An 11451-nucleotide genomic window follows, 5' to 3' on the forward strand; every position below is an offset into this window, starting at 1 on the left:
CTGGCCGGGACTGCTGCCAACCAGCTGGAGGGCCTTGGCCACAGGACACCTTCGTGGCCGGGCGCCCCGGGCACCTCGGTCATGTTGCCACCCAGCTCCCACCTCGAACAGTTGCTGGGCGGGGCGGGGGGAGCTGTCTGCAGGATCCTGGTTGGAGCTGTGAAGTCCAGGCCACATCCGGCAGTGTTATCATGGTTCCTGGGAACTTCCCCCGGCCAGCCGAGAAGGTGGCCCCAGAGATACCGGGCACGGGGTGGGTGCTTTCCTGCCTGTGACACGATTAAGTAACAACAGCAGTTACTGGTGGGAAAGTCACCGCGACACTGGCCATCTGGATCGGCCCAGGCTCTGCTCTGCCTCTGTCCAAATTATCTCTGCTGGGCAGCCCGTTATCACCTCCAGGACAGGCCGGAGGATTACAGTGTCCGGTGCTTTGCAAGAAGCTTCCATCGAAATCTGCGGGCAAACCTGAGGGTCTTAGCCCAGGGGCACCTGGAGGGTCTCCCGCCCAAGCAAGTCCCCATCCCCTGCCCTCTGCAACTCTGCTCCCCCGGTGACAGTCTCCTACCCCACCCTGCCTGCCGCAGGATGCTGCCTTGCTCACACCTGTGCTCCGTATGGGTTCACGTCAGCCTGGAGTCTAACTGAATCCAAAAATATTAAACCGGGCCCATCTGTTGGCCAACTGATGAACACAGATGTGCTCTGGATTTCAGAGGCAACTGGCAGCCAGTCAAAGCTGTTAGAAGCAGCACCTGCTGCCCGTTTCCCCCCTTCTGCGCGCCCCCACCGGCCCCAGGAGCCTAGCAGCCCAAACAACCCTTCCTCCGGAAGGGGCTGGCTCCTCCCCACGCCCACCGGGGAGCATCCTGGGGCCAGACGTAGAAAGAGCCTCACCCACCAGCTGCGAGGTGGGGACCCGCAGGGCCAGCCGGGCCCTTTGCCCTGAGACCCCACTGTGGGCACAGGAGCAGAATTTCAGCAGCGACAGGGCCAAGCTCTTCCCTGAATAGAGATGGACAGCAGCTGGGATGGTCGTGGTCACCTCAGGGCCTTTGCACCTGCAGTTCCCTCTGCCTGGAACACTCACCCCAGGGGCCACGTGGTCTGCTCCCCACCTCCTTCAGATCTTTGCTCAGACAAGGTTGGGACTGAACAAATATTACCCTTTTAATCTCGCTTTGGGACTCACATTGAGACCTGTCCACTGTATGTCATGGACACCTCTACTGGTCTTATTTCAAGCGGGGAAGAGAAAAGAAAAAGGCAGACAGATGTTCCCTCCGTCCTCACTCTGCCCCCCCACCCCCAACGAGGAAAGCGAGACCGGCCAGCAGTGATTCAGGCGTCTGATGACCAGGCTGGAGCAGGAGGCGGTGGTGGGGGTGGAGAGAGGGGTTGAATCAGTCGCTGGAGGAAGAGACCACAGGGCTGCCGGGCAGGTGTGAACACAGGGGCCCTGGGGGCCACAGCTCTGCCTCCTGCCTCCTGTCCTTACGGCCCTGTGGCTCCAGGGACAGCCAGATGGGCACCTGCCCTGGGCCCACAGGGAGAGCAGCTGTCCCGTCCACCAAAGGTAGGGGGCTGGTGTCCAGGCAGGGGGAGAACCCAGAGGGGCCTTGTCCTCTCTCGTCGGCTCCTGCCCTGGGTTTTCACCGGGTGTGGACGTGCCGGGGCCCTTGGCAGTGGCCGTGGGGGCTGTGGCAGGTTGGGGGCCGTCTCCTTTTGGGCTGAGGTGTGGGACCAGGGCCCCTGGACTGCGTCCTCCCGCGCGGTCAGTGCTCTTGCGACCCCACGGAGCGGCCGGGAGCCAGGTCCCTCGGGGTCACCAGCCCCTCAGAAGACTCACGGACAGGAATCGGATGAACACGTGGGCTGGTGTTCCTACCGAGAGGCGCCCAGATCCGCGGCTTTCAAGCCTCGTTGGGTGCAGTCTATAGTGAGGAACACACGGTACACCCAGCCGGAGGTTTGCAGGCTCACGTGCGTTCTAGAAATGCTGCACACGTTACTTGCACGTACGCGTGCACATCTGCACACGCGCACCGTGTGAGTGCCTCGCCGCGACAGGACAGCTGCTTCTCAGCGTTTCCCGCCTTCTTCGTGGTGAAGCAAGTGCACGCCCCTGCAGCTGCGCCCCAGGCCCCCCGTCCGCTCTGCGAGCCCCCGACTGTATACAGACAGTACATCTGTAACGACACTGTTTCCAAAGAAGGTCGCGTTCACGGATACCGGAGGTCATGGCCTCAACATGGCTCAGTTCAACCCGTGACAGTTAAGTATCCTGAATTTCACGCCCACATCGGCCTGGAGTGGGAGCGTTTTCCCCTGTTTCCCAGACAGACAGGGAGGTGTGGGGCCAGGGGAGGGCCTGACCTGGGGCTGGGGGTGGGGGGGCGGATGGGGCTGCACGCGCGGGCTGGGCCCCTGGCGGGGGAGAGCCCTCCGCAGCCCTGGAGCTCCTGGCCGCCTGCCTCACAGCCTGTGGCATTAGTCGCACTCACGTGGCTTGGACAGATCCTCGAGGAGCCGGTCACACTCCGTTGGGCCAATAATATGGGTTTTGAGAATGAGTCAAAAGCAGCATTGACTGAACATACCCATCGGTGCTCCTAATAGGTCACTAATCCGGGCTGCCAGGCGCACACAATCCCCTACAGCAGCCCCCACCCGAACCCCGGGCCCCCAGCCATTCCCCGAGGGTCCCAGCTCCAGCCGAGGAGGTGCAGGAGGGTGGAAGGTGTGAATGTCCTGCTAGAGCTTGGGAGGGGCTGCTCCCCAACAGGTGTGAACCCGCCTGGGGCCGCGTGCGGGTGGGCGTCCTCTCCCTTACCTAGGCCCCCCTCCGCCTGCCGGGGCACACACGGGGCACATGATGAGGCACACGCCGCGCCCAGGACCTGACAAGGTGTCAGCTAGTCTGTCCTCGTCCAGTCTCAGGCCATCCGGGGAAGGCCCACAGCGGTTGGGCCAGAGCTGGGTGGGCGGTGGTGGGGGGGGGGTCAGGTCCCCAAGAAACACCTCCAGGGCTTGTGTACCACCCTGAGGGCAGCCCCTCTGTGGGCAGCTCCCCTCAGTGGTCTACATCTCTGTCTCCCTGTGTCTCTGTCCTGTCCCAACTGTGCTGAAGTCACCTCTGTGGCTGTGCGATTCTCCCTCATTCTTGGGCCCCCCCTCCTTCGCGGGCTGTCTCCCACGCTGGGGATTAGAGGGAAAAGCCCGGGCATCCGCGTCTGCAGGAACACGGGCGGCACTGAGGCTGCTGTGCCCACTTTGCAGATGAGGAGAACGAGGTCCCGACCGTGAAGGCTGCTGCCGGAGGCCCACACGGTCGGTGGCAGAGCTCTTAGTCTCTCGTGCTTCGCCCCGCACGCTGGTCGTTGGTGCAGACGGGCTGAGCGCGCGGGTCCTGCAGGCAGGGCTTGGGGAGCACAGGCCACCTACCCCTCGAGTTGCTGAATCCCCTTGCTCCTTCCAGGAATTTGCCCTAAGAAACCTTTTCCGGAATTGTGACTGGTCCTGTTTTCTGGGGAAAGTTTTAAGAGAACACGCGGAAAGCTAACGCGGCCCACCGCTGCTAAGGGTCCCGGGCCTGCGGCTCATACCTCCCGCTCTAGACTCTCACCCCGACACGGTTCTGCTGCCCAGACCCCCGCTCCTCACGGAAGGAGCCCCGGGCTGCCCGGCTTTTCGTGGGCCTGGCTGCTGTACCGTCTCCATGAAAACCAGGCCCCGGAGCGGCACGAGGGGCCTGGCGACCCGCTGGGGCACAGGTGCACTTCTGGGCGCCCCATCCCCGGACGCTCAGATCCGACGCCCGCCAGAAGTTCTGGGGCTGCTGTTGAGCCGGCACGTCTGGCTTCCGCGTTCCAAAAGGCAAGAAAACACACAGCCTGGGGATACCACACAGGCATCAGAGCAGACACAAACACAGACACCGCGTGATCACCGGAATTTGACTAACTAGGACTGATATGTCCAGGGATGGGGGCGGGGGGAGTGGACAACACGAAAGAACAGGTGAATGGCGAAGGCAGGGAGATCCAGACTCGGAAGGAGCTGCTAGAGGTCGGGACTGGGACGGAACCGGGCAGCGCCGTCGTGGGCTCCTGCCCGGACTCCGCAGGGTGGAGGGGGTCAGCGAGCTGGAGGGAGGCCAACGGACGGGTCCTGAGTCCACAAGGGAACAGAGAGCGTCCAGGAGCCACACAGCAGAGGCAGAAGGACACACGCACGCAGGCCTCAGACGCAGGAAGGAAAAGCCAGAGAACCGGGAAGAAACTTGGGACGGAGTTATGGCCAAGGACTTCGCCAAATTAATGGCAGAGAGCAAACCACAGCCCCTAGAAGCTCGGAGAAGACCAAGCAGGACAAGGACAAGGATCCCCCACGAACCCCCCCCCCCCACGTGCACACGTCTTACATCCAAAGTGCAGAAAACAAGAGAGAGCCAGCGTCCTGCGAGGGGCCGGAGGGGTGTCACCCGCAGAGGAACGGGGTGAGCGCCACACGGGGTCCCTGTCAGGAGCCGTGTGGCAAGGAAACAGTGAGAATTGAACACCACCAACCCGGACGTCATTGCAATTACCTTCAAGCTGGGGAAACGGGTCTTCAAACCACAACGGAGGGCATGCATCCCCAGCAGACGTGCCTCGCAAGGAACTTCAGGAGGGGCGCCCGGGGGCTCAGTCCGCTGAGCATCCGACTCTTGGTTTGGGCTCAGGTCATGATCTCACGGTCGTGGGATCGAGCCCCAGGTCAGGCTCTGCACTGACGGTGCAGAGCCTGCTTGGGACTCTTCTCTGCCTCTCTCCAAGTAAGTAAATAAAGGTTAAAAAAAAGAGATTTTCAGGCAGGAGTAGATTTATGTAGGTCAGCAACTTGGCTTTACAGAAATAAAAGTGCATCCAAGAAGACACAAATGAAAGTAAAAGAAAACCTTTTAGTTTTCCAATCCAGTGACCCTCAGACTGGGCACCTCTCTCCTCAATGGTGGACGGCCCGGGGTCAGGACGGCCCCTTCCCTGCCGGACGCGGCCACCCGTCTCAGTGGCACACGGGCTGCGTGCTCCAGGCCAGCGGGGTTGGAGCGCAGGGAGCAAGGGCTGTACGCGGGGGGTCAGAGGGCATGCAGGGCCCCTGGGCCTCTCGGGGGGGAGTCACTGTTGAGGCTGGGACCGGGCGGTGTCAGGGGAGGATGGGAGGAGAGCCGGTGGGGCCAGGGAGGGAAGAGGCTGGCCTGGACCCCATTAAGGTAGAGCGGCAGGTGGAGCGGTGTGGAGGGGAGCTCACTCTGCACCCTCTGCTGGCTGGAGATGGGCACCTTCGGGCGAGATGGGCCCGCGGAGCAAAGCTCTGAGCTGGTGGCCAGAGAGGAGGCGTATCGGAAGCGGCTGGGGGAGCAGGCGCAAATGAACGGGAAGAGATCGGGGACCCGGTGCTGCGCCTTTCAAAGTTGTCGGAGGGCAGAAGAGGGCCTCGGAGCAGGCAGGCGGTCTGGGGGAGAAGGGACAGTGCCAGGGAGAGACAGGGCCCCAGGGACAGTGCCGAGGGAGAAGGGACAGGGCCCTCTGCCAGCCCGCTGGCCTTGTGCCCCCGCTGGGCTCTCTGTGCGTGGCAGACTCCCCGCCTGGCAAGGCTCCCTGCACCTGGACCGAGCCCATCCCACAGCCCTGGACCCTTGCATCCTGGCTGTGAAGATCTGGCGCCAAAAACTGGTGCCACCTGAGGGAGGAGACAGGTGGGAAGCGGTGCCCAACCCCCACCTTCTCCCGCCGCCACCCCCCCCCCCACCAACCCCACACGGCCAGCTGGCCTGGCCACTCGCTTGGCTGGCAGAGGCTAGGCTGCCTGTGGCTGGCTGTCATGTGCCCCGGTGCGTCCCGGTGAGTCCTGGCAATTTGGCGTGCTGCCCCCAGGGAGCCCCAGGCTCACCCTTGCTGTCCACACCCCAGGGACTGGCTGTGGAACAGGAACCCCGCTGCCGGGTCACTTTCCATTCTCTGCACACCTTTGGGCAGGTCCCATGACCTGTCTACACCTCCCGCTCCTCCACTCCACGGGGCCATGTGAGGATCTGGGGAGTGAAAATGTGCCTCGTGCAGGCTGGGGCCGGTCAGGCTCGGTGAGGGTGGCGATTGTCACCGCCCGCTGGCATCCATCCTCTTGGCTTGGCTCAGGGGATGCTTCCTCCCCCTGGACCGCCTGTATCACCCGACCTCCCAGCCCCAGCTCAGGGCCCTGGGGTCCCTTTGCTGGCTTCCCCAGGGGCCGGCGATGCCTCTGCAATGACGCACTCCCTGCCCTTCCCTACGGCAAGGGTACACCCCGCCCCTGCTTTCTGGAGAGGCAGTATTTCCTCCAGCGTCGGGCGGGGTCCCCTGGCATCGTGGCCCGTGCAACGTGTGGGGACAGAGCGGCAGCTTCTGGAGGCGTCAAGGGCCTCGTTCTGTGAGCGGGAACGAGAGCGACCACAGCCAACCTGTCACCGCCGACAAGTAACGTGAGCAAGAAGCAAACGCCTGTGGTTGGCCGGACGCCGCAGGGCCGGGGCCGCCCGGGGCCATCGCGCGCAGCAGCGTCGGCCTCCTCCCGCCTGCCCGGGCCTTGTTAACGCCAGCTCGCAGACGGCGGCACGTACGCACGCACGAGGCGCAAGGCGTGGGGACCGACACGCCCACTTTGCACACGAGGCAGAGGACGCTTCCGTCGCTTTGTACCCCCCTAAAATCGCTTCTCCCCGCCCCCAGTTCAAGCACCCACCGGACCGCTATCCTAACGAAGTGAGTTTCACGGTGTTGGCCCTTCCGCACAGCGGCAGGGTCACTTGGTACACACGTTCTGCGCCCGGCTTCTGCGCGGCGGCACGACGCTCCGGGGACGTGCTCGTGCCCTGAGTCCCCACGCCGTCCTCCGGGCACGCGAGCACCTGTACCTGTGGACGCCGGGTTCTTCCCGGTGTTTCGCTATCACAGGCTGAGCTACCGCAGACGTCTGTGCGCAAGACCGCTGGTCTTCCCTTCCTTCGGAGAGGTGCCCCCGAGCACAAGCGCCGGTCACATGGCAAGTACGTTCACTTTCATGAGAAATTTCCCAACTGTCTTCTCAGGTACTTGCCCTGATTTTACGTCCCCACGAGTTCCACTTCCTTGCTAACATCTGATAGTCAGGTTTTTTGTTTTTTTGGATTTTAACAAGACATTTTTGTTTTTGTTTTTTTAAGTTTTATTTTGAGAAGGGGGGGGGCGGAGAGAGGGAGAGATTCCCAGGCAGGCTCCGCGCTGTCAGCACCGGCCGGACTTGGGGCTCGATCCCAGGAACCGTGAGATCATGACCTGAGCCGACATCAAGAGTCACACATTCAATCGTTTGAGCCACTCAGGTGCCCCAGGTTTTTCTTTTCTCTTTTTAATTTGAGTCTTTCTAGTTGATGTGCAGCGATAAGCAATGAATTGGTATTTCTCCGACTAGGGATGTCGAGCATCTTTTCACGTGGTCGTTGGCCATCTGTCTGTCTTCTTTCACCCAAGTGTCTAATGTTTGGGCCACATTTCGTTGGGTGTCTGTACTTTTGTTGCAGAGCCAAGAATTCCTTATGAATTGTCAACGCAAAGAGTCACATGTACGTACTGTGCGTATTTTCTCTGTGTCTTGCTGTTTCGTTTCGTTAACGGAGTCTCGGGAAGAGCAGACGGTGTTACTTTTGATGAAGTCCTATTTTTTACTTTTTCTCCCACAGCAAATGTTTTTTGTGTCCTAGCTGAGGAATCTTTGCTGGTCGGCGTTTCTTGTCCTTCCGGAAGTCACGTACCCTTCGCTTCTACAAACTGGCATGGGACCCCCTTCCTGTGGGGTGGGGCTCAGGGGGAGACCAGGTGACCCTTGCTGCCATCTCCCCTGCCCCGAGCCCTGGGTCTTCCTCGTCACAGCCCAGCCTGGGCCCAGGTGTCCGAGCCCAGGGTGCTAAGAGGGCGGTCCAGCGCACTGGATGAGTGCCCTGAGGCTCATGACAAAGGACCGCAAACCTGCCGCTGGCAACAACAGAAATGTCTTCGTTTGCAGCTCTGCAGCTGGCTGGGGTCTGGCTGGCCCAGGGGAGTGGCCTCAGGGACCTGGTCTGGGCTGTGGCCCAGGAGACAGAGCGGTTCTCCACAATCATCGGGCCCGCGGACCCGAGGTGAGCCTGGGGTCCGGGGCCTGGGGCGCGGGCCTGTCTGCCGTGGTGTCCGCTCTAGCCCAGGGCGGAGGAAGTGTGGTTTGGCTCCTGGGACTGAGGGCATGGGAAGCTTATGGTCAGCTAGAAGAACAGGAAACCCCAAATCCCACGAGATTCACCTGGAGGCTGGAGTCTGCACCCTGGCTGGAGGGAGGGGGCCGTCTCGGGTGGGGGACATTTCGGGGGGGGACAGGAAGGAAGAGGGGCTGGTCTAGGCGGACATGGGGTGGGGGAGCTGTAAGAGCAGTTTGGACAGACCCGAACTGAACACCTGGCCCCCGGCGAGGACGCTACCAGGGAGCACACGGCCTTTTATTTCTGTTACTAACCAGGGCTTTGCGTGTGGCGCCTAATGGCCTCTACCTTGGAGGGGCCTGGCCTTCACATGGGGGCACGAGGGCCGCCCCCGCTGGCCCTGCCGTGTCCCGGCTGACCCCATCTCTCCAGGTCTTGGACCTCAGCGTCTCTGGCTTGCAAACAGTGGCTCCCGTGTGCTGTGTGGGGTGGGCAGCCCTGGGGACCGTCCTCTGTCCTGGAGGTGCCTGGTGGACCGTGGGGGTCTGCGTCATGCCTTGCCGTCACCGGCCTGAGGGGCCTGGCTGTCCTTGGGCTTGTCCAGCTCCCACCTCCGCTGAGCCTTTAGTCCTGGCCCCCAGGGGCCAGGGCCCTGCTGGTGTGGAACCTGGGAGCCGTGTGCAGGGGAGGGGCGGCACCCCCAGATCCCTGGGCAGGGAGGGGCTTAATGTGGGAATGCCCCTGGTCCCAGGGACACCTTGGTCTGGCCCATCTCCCAGGCGTCCCTCCCCAGCCCAGGGGCTTCTCTTCTCCCCCCATGGCAGTCATCGGAGGCCCCCCCACTGGGAGCGGTGGCTGGTGGGAACAATGGCTTAACCGAGCCTCAGCATCGCCTCCGGCTTTGACCCTTCTCTTTAGTGACAGAAACCACACTGGTCCGCACCAGCTGCCAGCCTTTCTGTTCTTTAGCACGAATTCTAGAAAATAACATATCCCAAACAGCACACGGATTCTCTGATTTCCTCTTTTTAGAACATCCAAAGCCACGTCTAACCCCCCCTGCTGCAGTGGCCTCTGGTGATCGCACTCTTCATAAGCACCGGCTCGTGCCGTGACCTGCAAACACAGGCCACCTAAGTCCCTCGGTCCGTGGGGGCCACCACCGTGTTGGTCTGGGTGGGCCGGGCTTGCCGCCGGAGCAGGTCAGTCGGCAAGACTTTTTCCTGCTCGTGCAAACGTCAGTGTGAGTGGAGCCCCCACCCCCGCCCCCACCCTGCTCAGACCTCCCAGAGCCACAGACTCAGCACCTCCAGAGAGGAGCTGGACCCCAGGGGGTATGTGCCCTCCTAACCACAAGGGGCTGGGAGATGCGGGGCTGCAGGGGGCGCAGGGGCAGCCCAGCTCCTACACACCCACACTCCCCATGCACAGCCTGGTGCTCAGGCCTGAGCCCTCCGCTTGGGTTAATCTGCTCGTTCAACTAATGTTTGCCGAGCACCTTTGTGGGAGCAGGCACCAGGCTTGCTGCTATAGACTTGGGGTGGGCAGGGACGGGGTCTCAGCCACGTGGGGACGGTGTGAGTGCCCAGAGCTGCCCTAACAGGTGGCCGCAGGTGGGCACCTCGACAACAGAGATCTCTTTCCTCCCAGTTCTGGAGGCTGGAGTCTGAGATCCAGGAGGGGACGCACCCCTCCAGAAGCTCCAGGGGAGGGTCCTTCCAGCCTCGTCCACCCCCCGGGGGCCCAGGCGTCGCTGGGTTTGTGGCTGTGTCCTTCCACCTCCGCCTCTGTCCTCACATGGCCTCTCCCCTGTGTCTGCATCTTTCTCTTACAGAGACTTTAGTCATTGGATTGAGGCTGGTGTCACTTTGAGGTTCTTTAATCACATCTGCAAAGACCTCTTTTTGAACACGGTCACATTTATGACCCACATCTGGGATCAGGATGGGGACATATTTTTTGGAGAGATGCTATTCCACCCAGTACAGGGGCACTGATGACACTCAGCCAGGCTCTCGGGGGAGGCCCGGCCCCTCGGCCCCCCGTGTCACACACTCTGGCTAACGGTCGCAACGGGGATCTGACCACCCTGCCCCTCAGAGGACGGACGGAGCCAGGAGGCCAGCAGCCGGTGGCGGGTCTTTCCTCCCTGCCGGCTCTGTGCCCTGCACAGACGCATCTTGCAGGCCCGGCCCCTCGGCAGTCCCTCTCTGCCACGAGTCAGCAGCGGGGAGCAAGGTGGCGGCGACTGATAACCCCTCAGAACCTCGGCTTCCTCGTCTGCGAAGGGGAGATAATCACGTCTCCCCCACATCCATGGAGGCAGCCGAGGGGAAGGAGCTCGGAGTGCCCGTCCCTCACCTGTGACGGGCCCGGCCCCCCTCCCCCCGCCCCCCCCCCCCCCCCCCGCGGTCCCTCAGCGGCTGCAGTTAAGGCTTGCTGAGACCGATTCCTCCCTGGGGCTCTGCTGGGAGCTCGAGACCGGGGCGAGGGGTGTGCACCTGCACGTCCAGGGCCCTGGACCTGGAGGGTGTGGCCCTGTGGGAGGGACCTGGGGGGGAGGGGCACCGGGGAGAAGACGGGGCCCACGAGGCTGGAGAAGGGGGCGCCGGGTCTTCATCCCGCAGCCCGGTCAAGGGGCCGGGGCAGCAGAAAGATGTGAGCGACCACAGAAAACACTCCCTGAGAGCCATGAAAATGAAGTCAATAAAAGAGACAAAAATGGAAATATCAAGACAGCAACTTCTTCTCTTCTGATTACAAAGCAGGCGGCGGGGGCGGAGCGGGCAGGCGGGAGCAGCTGTGCAGCCGGGCCGGCCCGATAAGGGCCAGGCAGCCTGGGCCCGCGAGATAAAGCCGCGCGGCCGCCTCCAGCCCGCCCGGCCATCAATATTCACACGGCCGAGGCTGGCGCTCCAGATACAGCAGCGCCGACGCCCGCCGCTGCCGAGGGCTCGTTAATCTGCTCGCGGGCATTTAAATGCCGTGGAAAATGCGGAGTTGAGAGCGGCTTGACACTGGGTTCCCCCCCCCCCAGCCCCCCTCCCTGGCCATTGTCTCCCTCCTTTCTCTCGTTCATGAAGTTTTCAGACGCAGGCAGAGGACCGGAGGGGAGCGGGAGCCGAGGTGCAGACACCTGACGGAGGGAGGGGTCCCCCCCAGGGGCGGAGGGGTCCCCCCCAGGGGCGGCGGGGTCCCCCCCAGGGGAGGCGGGCCCTGGC

General features: G+C 62.6%; 1 long non-coding RNA gene across 1 annotated transcript; it reads left to right on the top strand.

Moving 5' to 3' along the window:
* The first annotated feature begins 7318 nt into the window (after nucleotides 1-7318).
* LOC123382301 lies at nucleotides 7319-10606 on the top strand. Its single transcript, XR_006590491.1, has 3 exons — nucleotides 7319-8176; nucleotides 9263-9432; nucleotides 10065-10606. It is a non-coding gene; the product is annotated as an uncharacterized LOC123382301 (long non-coding RNA).
* The last annotated feature ends 845 nt before the right edge of the window (nucleotides 10607-11451 follow it).

The sequence above is a fragment of the Felis catus genome, chromosome E2 (genome assembly GCF_018350175.1).
Source record: "Felis catus isolate Fca126 chromosome E2, F.catus_Fca126_mat1.0, whole genome shotgun sequence".
NCBI lineage: Eukaryota > Metazoa > Chordata > Mammalia > Carnivora > Felidae > Felis > Felis catus.